This window comes from Cupressus sempervirens, chromosome 3 (genome assembly GCF_028749045.1).
Source record: "Cupressus sempervirens isolate cs-2001-9-10 chromosome 3, ASM2874904v1, whole genome shotgun sequence".
Classification (NCBI taxonomy): Eukaryota; Viridiplantae; Streptophyta; class Pinopsida; order Cupressales; family Cupressaceae; genus Cupressus; species Cupressus sempervirens.
The window spans coordinates 978,842,918-978,864,969 of NC_143120.1; positions in this window are offsets into that span (position 1 = coordinate 978,842,918).

Genomic DNA, 22,052 nt, shown 5'->3' on the forward strand with positions numbered 1-22,052 from the left:
GTCAAAGTCAAGCTTTAAGAGTAAAGCTTATACCTCTAAAGAAATACTAGAGATTTTTCATACTGACTTGTGTAGACCAATTGAAGTGTAAATCTATAGAGGTGATAAGTACATAATGCTATTTGTTGATGATTACTCTAGGATGATGATTGTCATGTTTGTAAAATAGAAATCTGATGCTTTTCAAATGTTTAAGTGGTAATTAGCAAGAGTTGAAAAAGAAATAGGTAAGAGTATGAAATGCTTGAGATCACACAAAGGAGGAGAATTCACTTCAAATGAGTTTGAGATGTTTTGTAATGACAAAGGAATCAAAAAATAGACATCTGCACCCAAGACCCCTCCACAAAATAAAATTGCTAAAAGAAGAAACATGTCTATAATGGACTATACTAGAACACTTATGATGGAGAAGATTGTTGCTCTGAAATATTGGAGAGAAGTTGTAAGTATTGTTGCATATACCTTAAACCGTGTGCAATTCAAGAAAGGTATTCATTCAACACCTTTTGAACTATGGTATGGATATCCACCTAATGTAAAATACTTTAGGGTATTTGGAAGTAAGTGTTATATTCTTAAAGATGTTAGGAATGTAAAGTTTGATACAAAAAGTGAAGAAGGTATATTCCTTGGATACTCCAAAAGAAGCAAAGCCTACAAGTATTTAAATACTAACACTAACAAAATTGTGGAAAGTGCAAATGTGAATTTTGATGAATTTACAGAAGTACATGAGGCTAAACATATGAAAGAACAAGAAGAATAAAAATAATTTTTATACTTCTATGAAGGAATGCCTATTGAAGAAGATGCAAAAAATCAAGTTACAAATCAATAGTAAGTCTTAGTAATTGCCAAGTCGCATCCTGTGAATCTTGAGTCACATTTAGGAATCAAGCTACATTCAGATGCTAAGTTGTAGAATGAAGAAAATGCATATTATTATTTTGAGATTAGTATACATGAAAGAGATGTTGAGATACCCGACAAAGATGCACACCATGACTCTAAAGTTGAAAGACAAAATGTAGAAACAATAGTTGAGCCAAGATTGTCTAAATATGTCAAAAGACATCATCTTGTTGATCAAATCATTGGAAACAAAGATGCTAGGCCAATGACAAGAAATAGATTGGAAAGTGAATCATGTTTGTTAAGCATGAAGGAGTCTAAAATAGTGAAAGATGCATCGGAAGATGATAATTGGTACAAGGCCATGGAAGAAAAGATTCAACAGATAAAGAAGAAAAAAACATGGAGTCTAGTTCCTAGACCAGAAGACAAGAATGTGATTGGCACCAAGTGGGTATTTAGAAACAAGATAGATGAGAATGTTGAAATGACAAGAAACAAAGCAAGATTAGTTTGCAAAGGATATGCCCAAGATCAAGGAATTGACTATGGTGAGACATTTTTCCTTGTTGCAAGAATCGAAGGAGTAAGAATTCTACTTGCTTATGCTACATACAGAGGTTTCAAAGTTTATCAAATGGATGTTAAATATGCATTTCTTAATGGCATATTAGAAGAAGAAGTCTACATAGAATAGCTAGAAGGATTTTTTGATGATAAGAATAAGAACATGGTATGTAGACTGCACAAAGCCCTATATGGATTGAATCAAGCACCAAAAGCATGGTATGAGAGTCTTCATACTTATCTTATGAACATTGGATTTGAAAGGATTGATGATAATAGCAATTTGTTCATGAAGACAAAAAAAGACAAAGGTAAATTGTTATCTGAAATGTTTGTTGATGATATCATATTTGAAGGACAAGATGCTTTGTGTAAGGACTTTGCAAATCAAATGAAGCAATAATTTGAAATGTATATGTTTGGAGAGATCAAATTATTTGTGGGATTACATGTATATCTGATAAAGTATGGTATATACATAACTCAGTCAAAGTATGTCAAAGAGATATTGAAGACATTTGGACTAGAGGATCCAAACTGGTAAGTACACCTATGGTGATAGGACAAAAGCTATCAAAGAATGATGATTCAGCTAAGGTGAATCAAAAATTATATAGATCCATGATTGGAAAATTGAAATATGTAATACATAGTAGACCTGATATTGCATTAGTTGTATGGATAGTTACAAGATTCTCTGCTAATGCCAGGGAGAATCACTTAATGGCTGTAAAGAGAATAATGAGAAATCTAAAAAGAACAGAAGAGTTTGGTTTATACTACAAGAAGAATGAAAAGTTTGAACTAAGAGCCTACACTAATGTTGATTGGGCTAGAAACATTGATGACAGAAAGAACACCAGTGGAGGAGCATTCATTCTTCTCAGGAAAAGGACTAGTTACATGGACTAGTAAGAAACAAAGTTGTATTTCCTAATCTACTGCTGAAGCAGAATATGTTGCTATTGCTATAAACTACACAAAAAATGTATGGATCAAACAACTACTCAAAGGAATAAAGGAGGAAATCACAGAACCATTGATACTTTATTATGATAGTACAAGTGCTATCAATATATCAAAGAATCTAGTGATGTACAAAAAGACAAAGCACAACACAATTAAGTATCATTATGTAAGAGAATTGGTTCAAGATTTAAAAAAAAAGTAAAGATGGAATATGTTAACACAAAGGAGAAAATTGATGATATCTTCACAAAAGAATTACCTAAGGATGCTTATGAGTATCTAAGAGGTAAACTAGGGTTGATACCCCTATCAAAGGTTATGTGAGAAATAGAGGGAGTGCCCTACATCAAACAAGCTGACATTCCTATAATATAAATTGATGTAGTGGATCTTACTTTAGGAACTACCTAAAGCAATCATAAAATTGGAACTACAAATCAGTCACAACCAAGGTGACAGAGGGAGAAATTGAAGAACCTACAAAAGCTTATATCCACATTAAAGATGCCAAGTGTTTGGTATATGTCTTTGGCATTGTTGTCAAAGAGGGAGAAGGTAAATTAAACTGATCATCATCAGTAGAAGAGCTTTATTGATCAAATGCAAGAGATAAGAGGGAGAAAGTCCTAAATTGATCTTTTGATCAGAGAGGGAGAAAGTGATCAGAGAAGGAGAAAGCATATCAGAGAAAGGATTAGAACAAAGAGGGATAATTCATCATCATCAAAGGAAATTATAAGAAAGAGTCTTTGTAATTGTAACCTAATTAGAAGATGAAAGTTTCTAATAGAGGGAATACAAGTTTCCTTTTTGATATTGTCTTACTATTTTAACCTAGTTAGTTTGGTTGAACAAGATGTTCATCATTTGATTGACTTCGTTGATCAGTTCGGTTTGCCATCAATGCCAAAGAGGGAGATTGTTCATATTTGATTGAAAAGATCATTTGAAAAGAGTATTATTAAGAAGGAAAATGTTGAAGAAGACTATGTGTTTTAATCATTATTTTTTCATTGATGTCAAACCTGCCATTTGCTGGTAAGATAATTACTTACATGTTTCAAGTACTATCACTTAGTTGATTGATGAGGGAGATTTGATCAACAAGATGTAACAAAAATAACTAGAGGAAAGATTGAATTATGATTATGTAATTAAGTACAAGGATCAATTAAGATAGTGATGACATGATGTATTAATGATCTACTTAAGGTCACAAATTGGTTGGCTACATTTAGAAAGTTCAGAAGAATAAGTTAAATAAAGTTTGTCTACCAAGCTTGACTGAGTGGATAGTATGTGTCAAGAAAAGTTAGTGCAAGCCAAGCAGAAAGTTAGTTGGAGCCAAGTGAAAGAAAATTCTAGTGGATGTCAACCAACATAGTTGATGTCAAGTAAATTTTAGTTGATGTTGAGCACCATTAAAATCTAGTTGATGTTGACTAATTTTACAGTTGATGAAGGAGTGATGTAGTATGTGACAAGCATCAGAAGATTTATAATGTTGAGTTGCTACATTATGAGAAAGATCGAAGATTCACCAAATATAGGTTGGCAAGTTTGTTTTCTTAGAAGTTGTGAACCAAGAGGAAGATAAGATTGATGAGTTGGTGGCACAAAATTTGATTTAAACCTTTTTAGGCATTGTATCCTACCTAATCCATCCAAAACCATAATTTAGATGATGGATAATGAGTGAGAAATATTCTAATTTCCTTTATATAGGAATATATGGTTATGAAGCAAAAAAAGGTTAGAGAGGTTGGTGTCATGTGTGAGAACCTAAGGAGGAGAAGGAATTAAGGGTTTTGCTTCATCAACCAACCCAAGAGAAGAGTCTGCATTGGCATACCAAGAAAGAAGCCTTAAGGAGATGAGTTCTTGAAGGGTGAACAAGCTACCAATGTTGCAAAGTATGAAAGCCAAGTAGAATTGAGAATTGGACAAAGATCTGTAATCTACAAGTGAAGTTGTAAGTTGTATTAGATCAAAGCTCTACTATTACTCTCTAAAAATTTATCAGTCTACAGTAAATCCTTTGGATTAAGGTTGACCTAAGAGTCATTTAAAAATCCTTTAATATGGTGGCATTCCAAGTGAATGGCCTAAAGTCCTCTAACAAGGCTCACTTTTAACAGGGTGATTGAAATCCCTTAATCGAGTCACATTTAACAGTGTGTATTGTAACCTTTAATGGGGTATCACTTTAGAAGAGTGAAAAGGAGTAGCATGTTACTGGTGGTTTTTCCCAAATTGGGTTTCCACATTAAATCATTGTGTCAAATGTGCTCATGAATGTGTTGTGTTTCATGCTTTACATATCAACAATTTGATTAAACAATAACCTGCAAGTTTCAAGTATTCACATATTCATTTGGATACACACATGAATATGAATGTTTTATGGGTTCACTAAGATATAAATAAATAAAAAATTTGTACATATAGACCTTGAATAACTGATTCACCCCACCCCCGCCCCCACTTTTTGAGTTATTCTAAAAGAATTCTAGCACTCTAACACTAACAAAGTTGTGAAAAGTGCAAATGTGAAAGTTGATGAATATACAAAAAAGAATGAAGTTGAATGGAAGATAGAACATGAAGACTATAGTACATTCATGTATGTCAATGAAGATTCTCCCTAGACCATTCCTAAGAAAGAGAATAAAGCTAAAATTAGGGGGAAAAAATGAGAATGCCAAGTTGCAATAGGCAGTTTTCAAGTAGTAGATTGTGGGTTTTGAGCAACAAAAAAATGATGTCGAGGAAAATGTAGTAGAAGTTAAACATCAAAAATATAATATTGAGAAAGAAGAACCTAAACAAGAGAGATTAAATGAATTTGAAATCATTTTTCAAGATGAACTTGTAGAAGAAGAAAGAATAAAAGAATTTGTACTAGAAAAATATGTGAGAAGATATCATGGACCTGAGAAAATCATTCGAGATAAAGAATCTAGCATCATGAAAAGGAAAATAATTAGAAGTGAGACATGCTTACTTTGTGATTTTGAGTTCAAATTAGAAAAATATGATTTGGAGAATAAGGACTAGATTCAACCAATGAATGGAGAAATTGAGCATATAGAAAAGAACAAAACATGGAAACTGGCACCTAGACCAAAGGACAAAAATGTTATTGGAACAAAGTGGGTATTTAGGAATAAATTGAATGAAAAAGGTGAATTCACAAAGAACAAGGAAAGATTGGTATGCAAAGGATGTGCATAAGAAGAAGGAATTGACTTTGAGGAAAATTTTTCCCCTATTATAAGATTAGAAGGAGTTAGAACTCTACTTGCCTATTCTAATTATAAAAGATTCTAGGTATACCAAATGGATGTCCACTCTACATTTTTTAATGGAATACTTGAAGAATAAATCTACATTGAGTAGCTAGAAGGATTTTTAGAGCCCAACAAGAAGAACATGGTATGAAAACTACACAATGCTCTATATGGTTTGAAGCAAGCCCCTAGAGTATGGTATGAAAGCCTACATAATTAGTTGGTCAAGATTGGATTTGAAAGAACTAATAATAATAATTTGTACTTAAAGACTAGTAATAACTATGAGGTATTGTTATCTAAGATATTTGTTGATGATATCATTTTGAGGAAATGAAGCGTTATGCAAATCATTTTCTGAAGAGATGAAGGAATTTGAAATGTCTATATTTGATGAGATCAAATTATTTCTTAGCTTTCAAATTTATCAAATGAAGAAAGGTATCTTTACAAATCAATCAAAATACATCAAGGAGATACTAAAAACATTTGGAATGGAAGACTCGAGACAAGTTAGTATACCTATGACCATAGGATATAATTTATCTATGAATGATGATTCTAGTGATGTGAATTACCAGACACTTTATAGATCAGTGATTGGAAAGCTGCAATATGTTGTTCATAGGAGACTTGATATTCCATTTCTAGTTGTGATAGTTGAAAAATTTTCTACAAGTCCTAAGGAGAATCACATGATGGAAGTGAAAAGGATACTAAGATATTTGATTGGAACAGAGGTCTAATGATTGTATTACATGAATAGTGACAAGTTTGAACTAAATGTGTTCACTGACTCTGATTGGGAAGGAAATGTTGAAGATAGAAAAAGTAAAAGTTGAAGAACATTATTTCTAGGAAAGAGGTTAGTTCCATGGACAAGAAAGAAGTAAAACTATATATCTCAATCAACAATAGAAGTTGAGTATGTGATAACAACAATAAATTGTTCAAACATCATATGGATGAAGCAATTATTGAAAGGAATGAAGGAAGAGATCATTGATCTAGTTGTAATATATTGTGATAACACTAGTGCTATAAACCTATAAAAGAATACTATAATGCACATAAAGACTTAGCTTATTGCTATCAAGTATCACTACTTTAGAGAGCTAGTTCAAGACAAAGAAATGAGAATGGAGTATGTAAGAACTAAGGAGAAAATTGATGATATTTTCACTAAAGGTTTACCTAAGGATTCTCATGAATATCTAAGAGGTATATTAGGGGTGATTCCCCTAAACAAGGCTACTTAAGCCTAGATGGAGCTCTACATCATATGTGTTGATTAGAATATTTTACAAGTAGATGCAGATAGTCCTACTTTAGGAGCTGCTTAAAGTAGTAATGAAGAAAGAAGGAGAGAATGTCATATCAATCATAAACAAATGTAAGAGGAAAATTTGGTACTAACATGAATATATCTTCATAATCAAGATGTATGAGATAGATAAAGTGTATTTGGCATTATTTTTAAAGAGGGAGAAAATTAAATTCAGTTATCATGGCTTGGAAATAAGAAGAGAGAGTAATATTGAATAAGTTAGTTGCCTATGCATTTATCAAAAAGAGGGAGTTCATAGAACTAGAGGTGTTGCCAACAATACAGAAGAATATGATTGATTTCATGATCTAATATGATAAAAGGAGACTATGTGTTGCATATTAGAGTTGCATAAATGAGAATAATGGTGAAACTGAGGACATTGTTTAAGATTTGATACTAAACATAGAGGTATTTTTCTTGAAGAAGTACATGTTTTGGATTTCATGGTAACTAGAGGTGTTGCCATGAGTACCAAAGAGGGAGATTGTTGGAAACTACAATTGGGACAATTCTTATGTTGTCATTGATGCCAAACCTTATCTGTGAGACAATTTTCTATCTAATTTGAGTGTCATATCTAGATGATTGATGAAGATGATTTGAGAAATTAGTCATAACAATAGCTCCTAGAGTAAAGGTTGAGTTATTAGAAGAAACTCCAATGGATATTTGATTGAGTTAGAATTTGACAAGATAAAGTGATTATTTAAATTATGCTACAAGCAAAGAAGATAGTTGTATTGAATCCTTGAACAAATGATCAAAGATTGACCAAATAAATAGGCTTGATTAAGTAACAGAGAATAAGATTAAGGAATTTATAATATATGTTAAGTGATGCTAGTACCAACTAAGCCTTGATATAATCCAAGAAAAAGTAGTATCAACCATGCATCAATATTGATCAAGTGTACATATACACACCAAAAATAATTTTAGTAGAAATTGAGTAACCCAATGATGACCAAGAGTGAAAACATAGTGTTGGCTGAGGGGCAACATTTTGGCAGTTTATGAGAAAATCATGATTTCCAGCCGGTGGAGTTGATTTCTTAGGATATATGTAAACTGTGTTGAGGATAAGAATGGATAAACTAGAACATTTAAATCAAGGGAAACCATGTTTTTATGTTTCTATTTAAGGATTCAAAGAGAATATTGGAGAAGTTTCTAGGATAAAAAAAGCAGAGACAAAATGTTGGAAGGATTTGATGAATCTAACCTAACCCTAAAATCTATGATGGTTTTTAACTAGAAAAGATTAGAATTACCTATCTAAGAAGGAAGTAAAAGAGCTAAGATCATATGTGTGAAGACCTAATTAAGGTTGGAGTAGTTGTTGATGTTATATATTGGTGAACTTAAGTAGAAGGTTAAATAGAGTTGTGAAGGGTGATTTCTTGAAGAGTTGCTAAGTGAATCAGAGACAAAGATCATCATGAAGGCTAGTTAGTGGATCAGCTTATGAACATGATTATGATCTATATTTACAAAGTGAGTTGTACTTATTGGGATCAAAATCTATTTTTACTTTCTAACCATTTTATCATTATTGAAATCCTTTAATCAAGGTGGCATTCTAATGGAATGTTTTAAAGTCCTCTAACAAGACCACTTCTAACCGAGTGATTAAATCTTAACAACATCAAATTTAATAGTGTGTTTTGTAACCTTTAATAAGGTTGGCTTCTAACAAAAATCACTTTATAAGAGTGAAAATATTGGTGACTTGTTACTAGTAGTTTTTCTCAATTTGAATTTCCACAATAAATCCTAATGTCAAACTTGTGCTGATGTTATTTGTGATCTTTTATTGTTAATGTTTATAGTCTGCAAGTCTATTACATTTTGGATAGTGAATTAATAGTTGATGTTACTGATAATATTCTATGGAGATAGAGCTAATGGATGCTAAGATCTAAAGTAGCTTAAGCATTTTTTTCAATTGGTACATCTGGGCCTTGGATAATTGATTCATGCCCTCTCTCAGTTATTCTAAATATTCTAACAAAGAAATAAGTTAATCATTGATTATGTAAGGACTTCAATAATATAGAAACATGTTTCTTAGATTTTATAGAGAGAAGCAATGAATAATGGAGTCTACACATTAAACAGGGTACAATTGAAGAATGGTACAAGTAAAATCCCCTGTGAACTATGGTATGATCAATCACCCTATGTGCCATAATTCTAATTATTTGGAAGATATTGTATAAATAGAGATAAACATATTTTTTTTAAAAATTGATGAATAGACCTTTTCCATTAATTATAATTTAAGGATACATATTCACAAAAAAGAGGTCAGGGGATACAAGGTCACCTCGCAAGTTCAAATGACACAAGATCAGATTAACAAATATTCATCAATATATATATATATATATATATATATATATATATAATAAAAAAGTAGAAAGGTTGTAATAGTAGTGCTAGTTGAAGGAGGGTCTTTATCATCAGAAACCCAAAAGTCCTTGGGGTTGGTGGTTGGGTCAAGGGAAGTACAACCTTCCTCAGTAGCAATATTAGCATCTTTATCTCCCTCTAGCTCTGGCAGAGAAATGACCAAGTCCAATTGAGGGAATGCTTATTTGGTGTCTCAGTTCATAGATGGCCAAACTGCATCAAAGGAAATAGGAGGAGCCACTGGGAACTAGCCCAAACCTAACCTCTGTAAAGGCAAGGTTGAGTGGCGATGACCACCAAAACCACCACTAGGAGAGTGGTGATGAGGCTATGACTGGAGAGAGTGTGAGCAGTGTGTAGATTTTCTCTAGCCTCACTAATGACCATGATGAGGAGTGCATTCACTAAATAAAGAATTTAGAGGAATGCGAGCAACTCTACAATGTGTATTTCCCCAATAATCAAATAACTCCTACAGGTGAGCCACCTCCAGCATGACTTTGTTCGTTTGTACTTAAATCTACATCATGACATTATTACAAATACATTCTTTAGAGTCCATAACAACATGTATATCAAGAAAGTTGTGAGAGAATAAACAACATTGTGGTCCTTCCAAATAGAAAACAAAACCTCCATTCTGAAAGAATACAAAATATGGGCATATATGAAAGGAAGCCTGGGCAGATCTCCCAGCACAACCATATGCCAAGTGAAATCCTCTCGATGGAAAGGCTTGAAAAAATATGGATCCAAAGCCAATAGTTCTAGGCTAGCCTACAAAACCAAAAAATGTGCAGGAAGCTTTCAGGTTGAGCACAAAAAGGGCATCTAGGATCTCCGACTCCCAAATGTCAAAGTCAAGGGCCCAATGGAAAGCCTTAGAAGAGGAGACACTAAGAAAACTGAGCAATATTTGGTTTTGTAATGGTATGCCACATGGTAGAAAATTTAAGACTCCAAGTCTTATAAGAAGAATGTAAGTGCCAAGGTTGATTGAAAGTATCAACCATCGAAAGATGGGGAACCAACTACTAATACCCTAGCTTGGGCTTGTAACTAGTCATTCAAGTGGTAGGATATCACTATCAATATTTTCACCATGGCTAAGATGAGTAAATACCAAGCTTGTGTAATAAATTGGGAGGCATAGTAGAAACTAGAAGATCAATTGTCTTTCAATCTGCATAGATAAGCTTGAACTGCACCTGTAGATCCTCCCATGAGTGAAGGCTCATAGTAACCTTGGAAAATAAATCCTTGGGATTTTTGATACCCCTTTGAAATAAGCATAGAGCATTGGCTCCTTGAATCTTAGCTAAAGGAACACCTTGAATAGAGGACAAGGGAGACTACCAAAGGTTTTTATGGTTCATTGAGAGTCCATCTCTAAACCCATTACCAGCCTAGCAAATCCATGGTTTGAGGGCTTCCCAAGCTTTCCAAATGCTCTTAATAGTAAAAGTTCCTTTTATCTGAATAGGTTTAGGAGTCACTAGATGGGTCTGAAAGCCAATCCCCTTCCAAGAAGGCTGGTTAACCAAAAAGCCTAAAGAAATGCAGTGTCGTAACAAAATTTTCCAAGCCTCATCTCTAGTGAAGGCCTAAATGACCCACTTGGCACAAAGGGAAATCCCCTACTTACGAGTGGAGAGAAGCCCAAGCCCACAAAAAGCTTTGGGCATGCAACAATAATCCTAGGCCACTCTATGAAAGTCTTGATGCATAGCATCAAAGGCCCAAAGCAAGTCCCAGAGGAAATACTCGAGCTTGAGGTATGAAGCTTTGGAAGGGGCCTAATAGTAAGAGTGGTACACATGAGTAGTAGCAAGTACTTTAAAACAAATTTGAAACTTTCCTACAAGGGACAGTGGCTTAGTGATCCAATATTCTAGCTTCTTCTCAATCCACACGAGGACAACATTCCATAACTCCATGGAGGAGGCTTTAAAAGAAAAAGGAATGCCAAAAAACTTAAAAATTTATCCATACTAGACCCATTTCCACCCATACTGCTACAGCCAGTGAGGGCCTAGCAAGAAGGATTGTCTATAACAAAGGGTTTTTAGCCATTGGATAGCAAACCTAGAGGCAAGGCAAAATGTATCCAAGCATTGGAAGGAATTGGCTATATTGTCCTCATCTTCCACCAAAGTAAGGAAGGAATCATCTATGAAATGGCCATTAACAAGTTGTGTGGAAGACATTGGAAGAGAAATTCTATGCACTAGACCCTAAGAGATGGTGTTGGCAAGAAGATAGACAAAACCTTCAACCGCCAACACATAGAGTGAAGGCACAAGAGGGAAACCTTGACAGATAGATCTAAAGAGCCCCAAGAGCTTCAAAATGCCTCCCATTGATGGTGATGCAAGAAGAGACATCACCAAAAATCATCTATATATACTACAAAATACTAGAGCAAATCCCAAATCTTCAAGCATGGACAGGATGAAAGGCCACTCAATTTGGTCATAAGCCTTGGTAAAATCAGTCTTGAGAAATAAGGCTTGCTACTTGGATTATCAAGCCCATTCCATACCTTCCCAAACAAAAATGATGTTATCCAAAATATATTAGGGCTTGATAATACCATTTTGTTTAGGTCAAACAATTTGAGGGAGCAAGTGATGAATTTTAAGAGAAAGGGCTTTGGCAATGATCTTGTAGGAGATAGTCAACAAAGTGGTATGCCTCTAGTTGCATATTTCCTTAGGATCACCAACTTTAGGCATGAATTTAATATTACTCTTGTTTATAATGCTTCCTAAAGAATTATATTTGTAAGGTTCACAATACACTTGAATAAAATCAAGGCCAATATCATTCCATAGGATTTTGTGGAATTCACAAGGAAAACCATCACAGCTAGGGGCCTTGTCATCAACCATGGAAATGATAACTTCCTTTAGGTCCATAAGTGTTAACTTTTTCTCAAAAAATTTATATTTCTCAGGAGAAAGTCTATTGGGAGTGACAACAAGGAAAGGTTGTAAAGCTTGGTCACACATAGCAGAGAGCCCCTGAGCTATGAAAACCTTCTCATAGTGGTGCACAAATGCCTGGAGAATGTTCGGTAGGTTAGTAAGAACCTGTTGGTCTTCTCTGTTTATAATTTGCTAAATGAAGGTATTTAATTATTGTCATTTATGGTAACACATGATATACATTCTTGTAGAAAACCTTGGAAATAAAGATACTTAGCTTTTGGTACCCAAAAAATTGTCTAAGTATGAAATTGGCTTATAGAAGTGTATTGTTTTGTATGTAATTTGTTACTGACATCATATTATGACTAGAAAAGTTAGATGGTGATAGTATACATATTGATGATGATGTGTATAACATCAAACATCAGTATAGATAGTACAGAATAGAGATATTCACATCTTTCCAGTGAAATAGAACAACAGAATTAAACGTGAAGGAACTATTTTGTTTATAAAATAATTACTTGACCAATTAGGGCTAACATCCAAGATGTTTAGTCTAAGTTGGAAAAGCATATTATGGTCTTAGCCAACATAGTATAAATTTTTGAAAATGCATGGTATTTATGCTAAGGACATATTGCGATAAGAATTTTGCAATTGTATTGTAATAAGTGATGAAAAAATTTTGTGAAGCAATATATGTGAAGTTTCTAAGAACCTAATTTTTTGATCCGAGATGGAGCTGAGGTTAGAGATCAATTAAGAAAGAAGTTACAACACCTATATACCTAAAGAATAATTACTTATTTGGGGAGTGAGCTCTACTTGTAATTTGAATTACATGTTTGGGTAATGGGCTCATCTTGCATCTACTATACTACAACTCCCAACAAGGTTGGAATCTCCTAATAGGGATTCAAAGTCTCCTAATAGGGACTCTCTTTACTAAATTTTCTCATTGACTCCTAACACAATCCACCCTCTAGTAAGGAACTTATATATTAGTATATTATCTAGTGGGTATCATCCCCAGTAGGGTTTTCCCTTGACCAAGGTTTCCCTAGTTAACAAAATATGGTGTTATGAGTTATCTTTGTGCATGGTTGTTGTTACTATTCAGTGCTACTTGTTTATATTCTTGTGTATGGTTCAAAGTAATTAATAATATATATTTGGAAACAAAAGTTTGTAAAATACTAATTCACCACCCTCCCCTCCCAGTATTCCATATTTCTAACAATTGGTATCAGAGCACAATTACTCAGAAGAGGATTAACAGTTTGAGTAAGATCCCTATGGATATGGAACAATTGATGAAGAACCTTGAAGAATTGATATCCTTACCAAAGAAAGAGATAAGCTAAAAGATATATATGAAGACTCCAAAGTATGCATTAGACAATTAAAGAACAAGATTAAACATCTTGAATCCAAGTTTGAATCTATTGAATCTAAAACTAGTGATGATGAATATTCAAAGCTAAAGATAGAGTACAAGGTCATGATGCATGAATTGAAGATTACCAATCTAAAGTTGACTTTGAAGAATGATCCTAAGAAAATAAAATATGATTTGAAGACTAAAACTTCAGATCTTAGAGCAAGTTTGGCTAAGAAGACATCTAAATTTGAAACTCAAAAAGAAGATGATGAACTTCATAAGTAAAACACTATTGTGAAAGGTGAACTAACTCAAACCAAACAATAGCTTGAAAAGCTTTATTCTAGCAGAGAAAAGTTTGATGATTCAATGTCAATATAGAGACCTGCCTATGATAAGATTGGTCTTGGTTATCAATTTAGCATGTCTATGAAGAAACCTGGAAGTAAATTAGATCCAAAAGGATGAGATAAATCTAATGATAAGATTGAATCCAATCAATGTTCTAATAAACCTAAAAAATTTGGACAAGACAAGGAAGCTAAGATATTTGATGAACCAAAGAAAGTTGAATCTCGTAAAGAAACTAGGTATGAATTTAGAAGTAAGTGTTTTTTTATGTAATGAAATAGGTCATATGAAAAGAGATTGTACAAATAAGTCATTTAATCATGTTATAGATTTTTATTGTCACAATTGTCATGGTATGGGTCATAAAGCAATTAATTGTAGGAAAACTAAATATGATAATGATAGAAGGAATAATAGAATGTTTGGAAATACTAATCCTCTAGATAGAAGAATATCTAACAAGAAGTCATCGAGAGAAGGAAGGCCTTTTGAAGAAAGAAGGAAAATCGTGTGTTATAAGTGTAACAACTTTGGACACATAGCCCAGAATTGTCATGCACCTATTGATCAATAGAATCCTAGAAGAAGAACTCTAGTATGTTATTTATGCAACAACTTCAAACATACAACAAAGTATTGTAGAATGGAGAAAAACTTTAGAGATAGAAGGAACAATGGAAGAAACTTCAGAATAGAAGGAACGATGGAAGAAACATCAGAAATGATAGAAGCAACCATGAAAGGAACTCAAGAATTAGCAAAGATAATGAAGGTCAAAGAAATATAGTTAGTAAACTTCAAGAAGAAATTAATGAGGCATTTGTGAAGGAATCAAATATTTCTAAAGAAAAGTTAAATGATGTAGAGATAGGAAAATTGAAATCAGTAATTGAGCTTGATTCAACTAAGTTTAATTAATAATTCTACCAAAATTTGAAACTTTAATTAGAGACTAAACTATGGGTGGTGAAGCTGGGAAAAGGTGTATCAAGATTAGTTTAGACTATAGCTAAGTTCACTTACAATTTGGAGCTTATAAGAACTTATTGCGAATGAATTAAGAGTTACTATTATAGCAGAGAAAGTTAATTATATAGCAAATGATGAAAACTATGTTTTTACAACGAATTTCATGGAGTGAAGTTCCTTGGAGAATTTTTATGATACAAGGAAGTTATGGTAATCCTTAGGTAGCATTTGAGGATTGAATAAATATTTTGAGTAGATATTTGATTTTAGAATGTAATTGACAACTTCTTCATGATTGCAAAGTATGCAATTAATGCAAATTTGAACTAAATGAATAAAATGCAGTTTAGACTTGACTACCATTTCATTGTGCTCACATCAGAAGCATAGAGCACTCAGAAGTGACTTGTCAAGGTGATTTTGAACTAAACCCTATTTTGAAAAAAGGTATTTTGTTGTTTCTCCATAGAATTTCTTCGATAAATTTTTTATTTGATAAAATCATGGATATGTCAGTAGTTCATAATGTTGAGAATGAAGAAAGACCAGAATTGAAGGTTGTTTCCATGAAACCCGTAGAAGGAAACCCTAATTCAACATTATCTATTACTCTAAACAATGCAGTGTATTTGGAAGAGGTAGAAAGTTATCTTAATAGAAAGTTTGAAACTATTGGGAGTGAGTATATGAAAAAAGATACAAAAATTGTCGTTAACCATGATATGTCAATAAAGGTCAGATTTGAACATTTGAAAGAACTAGACCTATTCAAATGTTAGTTCTACTAGGAATTGGACAATGAAGAATGGAATCAAATCGTACTAAGTAGAATTCATGATGGAAAATTGTGGATGGAAGACAATGTAGTTGACATTTTAGCCAACCTTATTCATGAGGCAACTAGTCTTAGCAAACAAGGAAGTGTACCTATAGGTGAGAAACTAGTTAAGAAGAAGGTTGAAAGATACACTAAGGCAATTTATAATGGGAAGGCCATGGTGATTAGCACCATTAAACAAAATGTTTTAAGACTCCTAAGTAGAATCATTTCCTATTCTACTTGTGCAAGTTCTAAGATTGATGAATTGTAAAAAAGATTCATCTATGAAACTTATAAGATTTCTATTGAAAAAAAACAAGGTAACCTAAGTGAAATTCTAAGAATGCAACTCTTTGAAAACTTAGAGAAAATCAAAAGGACCAAGAATGGTGTGTTTACATTCTAGTCATTGATCAATCATATATTCTTTCATGTACTTAAGAGGTTTCCATACTTATCAGTTACATAGATTGTAAGTATGAGAGATGTACCATTGAAAAGATTATAGATGTATATAGAATACATCTAGTAGACAAAATCTTGGATAGCAAAAATTTGATCATGAAAACATTTTAGAATGGGATGAAACAAAGATTTAGAATTGCACCTGCAATTGTAGAAAGATTCAGAAATGATATATGTGTTATGTTTGATATAGATTAAACTCATATTCAAGTAGTAGAACCCCAGGAAACATTCCTTGATCCATTAGGTTATGAATTAAGTGATGATGTAGCAATTGGATATATTGATCTATTGTTGAACTCCATAAAGGACCAAATTGAGTATAGATTTGGGACATATGAACCAATTACCCAATCACCTCATCAAGCATCCTCGGAGAAAGCATCTCACAAAAATATTGAAACAATAATGAAGAAATTTCTAACTAAGACTAGTATGACAAAAACTGAGTCACATGTAGTTAGGTAGACAATGAAACAAGGAATAATGTATGTGCCACCATTATTAGTTGGAAAACCATCTAGTGCATCAATTGTAGAAAATTCTTCAGAGAAGAGAATTCAATATGTTGTAGTATCAACTGACCTAAAGAGAAAATCTAAAAGATTAGTAGAATCTGTGACTACCAAGACTAAAAGAGTCAAGCAATAGGTTACTAGACTAGAAAAAAGACAAAAATCATTGTTGCCAATTGTGGAATCCAACAAAGAAGAAGAAGAAGAAGAACAAGAAGTAAAACAGGCCAAAAAAGTCATTGTTTCTAAACAAACGGTAGGAAAAGAAAGGCAACCATGGAAGTCAAAGATTGAGAAGATCAACTTAGCCATTGCAAATGAAGGGTTTTTTGTTTAGATGAAAAAAATTTATGATTTATATAATGATATTGAGAAATATTAGATTGATATCTCTACTATGAGATATATGATTGCTAACAATCTAAAACTTCAGGATATTGAAGGTATAGTAAATCAAAAATTTTGTGATAGACTTATAGAGAAGAAAGCACTAGCTTGGGAAGAGGATATGAAACTTCAAAAGTCTATGTTAAGGACCATATGCAAAACAAATGATGAGGAAGAAATCAAGAAATTGGTGAACAAACTGGCACCCTACTTGAGAAACAAGATAAGACCATTTCTATTTATGGTGGGTGAGAAGAATACATTGAGGAGTGAAACAACTATAGCTATCTAGAAGATGATTGCAGAGTCAATGGCAACACCTACACCAACACCTAAATACTCAAAAGTGTCAGTAAGTGGTGATACTATGTAGATTGACCAAGCCATTGTTACTATCAACATTGATGACTCTAACCCTTTTAAAAGTTTCAATCAGCTTGAATCTTAGGCTGAGATTATTCGAGATCAGCTGAAATAGATTGAAGAAGAAAGGAGGTAATTAAAGGTGGAAAAGAGAAAGATTGAAGAAGCCAAGTAGAAATTTCTTGAATAAGAAATGAAAAGGAAAGTAGATGAAGAAAAGAAAGACAAGGAAAAAAAAGAAAAGGAGGAGAAAGAGAAAGAAGAGAGAAAAGCTAAGGAGGTAGTAGAGAAGAAGCAAAAGGAAGATGAAACTAAACTATCTAGTTCATCTACTCCACTTTCATTTGCCAACCTAAAAAGTGATGATGATTATCAAAATGACTTAATCTCATCTCTAACAAAACTGATTAAGAAGAACATAAAAATAAAGAGCTTACAAAGAACCTTAATGGAGATAATTGATAGACTACACAGTACCCTAGCAGTCAAGCATATAGAGGAAGATCCTTAATAGAGGGCACAAGCAACGTTAAAGTCTTTTGATGAGGAATTTACAAATTTGTTGAATGCTACAGAGTCAAAGGCCCAGATTTCTCATGATGCTAATCTATTTAGTGCCATTTGTTAGAATGTCAAGAATGATTTGCTAAGTCTTGGTACTTGTATCAAGGAACTTCAAAGATGTCAACAAGATGGAAAGGCATTGTATGCTAAGTGTACTTTATCTCATAAATTGACCAAGGATTTTGATAGCAAGATTGAAGGAAAGCTAAGTGAGCTACAATCTCTAACAAGCCAAATACAAAAATCTTCCAACAAATTTGATGACTTTGAATGAAAATTGGCCAATGTTCATAGTGATATTAGGAAGCTAGAACTTGAGAAAGAACAAATTTTGAAGAGATTATTAGAATTCAAAGAGTCTATTTCTCTAAAGATATCAACTATTGAGAGATAGTTGGAGGAATGTGTCAAAGCCAAGGACACCTGTTCAAATTTCTTACACTTTGATCTCAATGCAATTGAGATTGCATCATATGCCCTATGTGCAATTCTCACTATTGTTGAAATAGCCAAAGACACATGGATAAAAGGTCTGAATAATCTCAAGGAAAGTTTTGAAGATTGCATGAAGATGTTATCAACTTAAGGTAGATGAACAATTTTGTCAGTTTTTTTTTTTTTTTGACATTCTGACCTTTGCCATTGATGTCAAAGGGAGAGAAAATGCATAAGAAAATTGTAAGTAAGGTAAAGTTGAAATCATATTGAAAGTGGGAACATTTTTAAGATGGATCAATTGTAAAAGATGATTAATATATTATTACTATAATATTTTGGGCAAGTTTTTGAAACTTAGACAATTCTCCCTATTTTATTGCCATCAATGCAAAAAGGGGGGATTTTTGACAATTGGCTAAATGAAGATAAGTAATTGTTTTCATTTATGGAAACACATTATGTACATTCTTATAGAAAACCTCAAAAATAATGATATTTAGCTTTTGGTACCCAAAAAATTGTCTAAGTATGAAATTGGTCTACAATAGTTTATTGTTTTGTATGCAACTTGTTACTGGTGTCATATTATGACTAGTGAAGTTAGATGGTGATAATATACATATTGATGATGATGTGTATAACCCCAGACATCAATACAGATAGTATGGAAAAGAGATATTAACATTTTACTAGTGAAATAGAATAACAAAATTAAAGGTATAGGAATTATTTTGTTTACAAAACAATTATTTGACCAATTAGGGAAAATATACTAGATGTTTACTCTAACTTGGAAAAGTATATTATGGTCTTAGCTAACCTAGCAAAAATTTGTGAAAAGGAATGGTATTTATGTTAAGGACATTTTTCGATAAGAAGTGTGCAATTGTATTGTAATAAGTGATATGTGAACTTTTTGTGAAGTGATATATGTGAAGTTTTTGAGAACCTAATTTTGTGATCCAAGATCAAGCTGAGGTCAGAGATTGATCAAGAAAGAAGTTATAACATGTATATGCCTAAAGATTAATTTCTTGTTTGGGCAGTGAGCTATTCTTGTAATTGGAAGTGCATGTTTGGGCAGTGGGCTTATCTTATATCTACTGTACTACAACTCCTGACAGGGTTGGAATCTCCTAATAGGGATTCAAAGTCTCCAAATAGGGACTCTCTATACTAAATTTTCTCATTGACTCCTAACAAGGTCCATCATCTAACAAGGAGCTTATATATCAATATATTATCTAGTGGGTATCTTCCCCACCAGGGTTTTATCTTAGCCAAGGTTTCTCTAGTTAACAAAATATGGTGTTATAAGTTATCTTTGTGCATGGTTACTATTATTGTTCAGCATTACTTGTTTACTTCTTATGTATGGCTCAAAGTAATTAATAATATCTAGTTGGTGGAAGAAGTTTGTAGAATATTGATTCACTCCCTTATCCCAGTATTTCCTATTTCTAACATTCTCTAATACGTTTGATACCGACTGCATAATGGTGAGCCCGCACAACATTAAAAAAATTCTTTAGAATCCTGATCACTGATCTCCAACCAATAGAGATGGACCTTGATCTAAGCTCCTCTAGTAGCATAACTATCTCAAAGATTGGCAAGAAAAACCTAGAGATACATATCAAACAGATTCATGGTGAGGGCTTCCAAGGCCATACACAAATCTTTAGTTATGCCTTCATATGATCTTTTGTAGTACTTAGCCAACTATCTAATGTAAATGCAAAGAAATCTTGTCGTACAAAGGATGGCATCATTCCACCATTGAATCCACCCAACCTAGGTGTGGGGCCAAGGATCAAGATTTAAAACTTTAACAGTTGAAGGATGGGACAAAAAAAAAATGTTGAGATAAAATAGGGTTTTACAAGGATGAGGTTGAGTTGTTTGCTATGTAATAGAAAAGATAATGGGGGAATGACTTGACATCATCACTTCTGGAAAAGGGGTAATGGGTAGAGCATACTTCTGAGAGAATCAAAAAAAGGATTGCATAAAAGTTATAGCCCTGTGAAGTCTCTTTAAGACTAGGTTGGACCTAGCTCAAAAATTTGACCACATATGCCAGACCCCATCAGGGTAGTGATAACTAGCATTGGGATCAAAAAGACCTAGCATGTTCTGCATGTAAAACTAGGCCTCTCTTTCATTATTTGCCCATCAAAAAGGAAGAATTCCTTCATTGTTAGTTGCCAACTCAACCATGTTGAAGTCCCCACAAAAAACCTAGGTCACAGGTGCAAAATGATCCACCAACCAGTGCAACAATGTGAATGGTCAACAGCATCATTAGGGGCATAAATGTTAGCAAAACCAAAAGAATGATTCTAAAAAGAAAAAAAAATTGAAACCACCCTATGCAGAGGGTCATAACCATGCAAAATAATAGAAGAAAGTAAATGAGGAGAGAGAAGAGTAACCACTCCACCTCAGCCTACCTCATATTGGGAAGCAAAAATGGTGTTGTGCAGTCAAATAAAATTGCATATTGAGGTGAGAAAAAACCCATCAACTTTAACTTCTTGAAGACAAAGCACATCAAGATTACCAAGAAATTATAACTTCTACTAAGAGAAAAGTATACAAGTGTCTGAACAAGAGAAAAAACAAGATAGTAGAGAGTGAAAATGTGAGGATTGATGAATACTTAAAGAAAATGATGAATTAAGTAAAAGAGAACCAAAACTAGAATATTATCATTGGTTTGTCTTAATTCAACCATTTGAGTAAAATTTTGTAGTAGAATCAATGCAATAATATGTGAATGAGTAGAAACTTATCCAAGGAATTGAAAAATCTTCTAGAGTAGAACCAATGTGGCTAGGGATTGTTAAGATAAATCATTCACATGGTCAAATTTTTGGTGACCAAAATTCTTGTGTGTTAGCAAGAAGAAATGGATGATAAGTCACTTGTTTGGTATCTTAATTTGAACCAAAAATATTAAGGTATGCATTGAAACATGAAGATTTAGTAAAATCCATGAAAAAAATAGAATCAATATAGAAGAACCTATTGGAAACAATTGATTAATTGTGTATTGTCTTTGATGTTACACAAAATGTCATAGCATTGCTAGTCAATGTATGTTGAGCTCACTCAGACATCATAGATGGTTTCTTGTGTCTGCCAAGCACTCCAAAGTTTTCCTAGTTTAGAAGATAGTGTCTACAAAGTTCACTCAGGTGACAAAGGAAAGTTTACAAAAGTTGAGTGTTAACCAAGCTCACTCGGCTAATTAAGAAAATTTTGGATGGAACCAATGTCAACTGAGCTCACTCGGTTACCAAAGGAACTTTGTGAATATGCAGTGTTAACCATGTTCACTTGGTTAACATAGGAAAATTGCCTTGAGTTAGAATCTACCAAGCAGGATTGGCTAACAAAGGATTTTCTTGTTTTGGCATATTGAGTTCAATTGAATTATT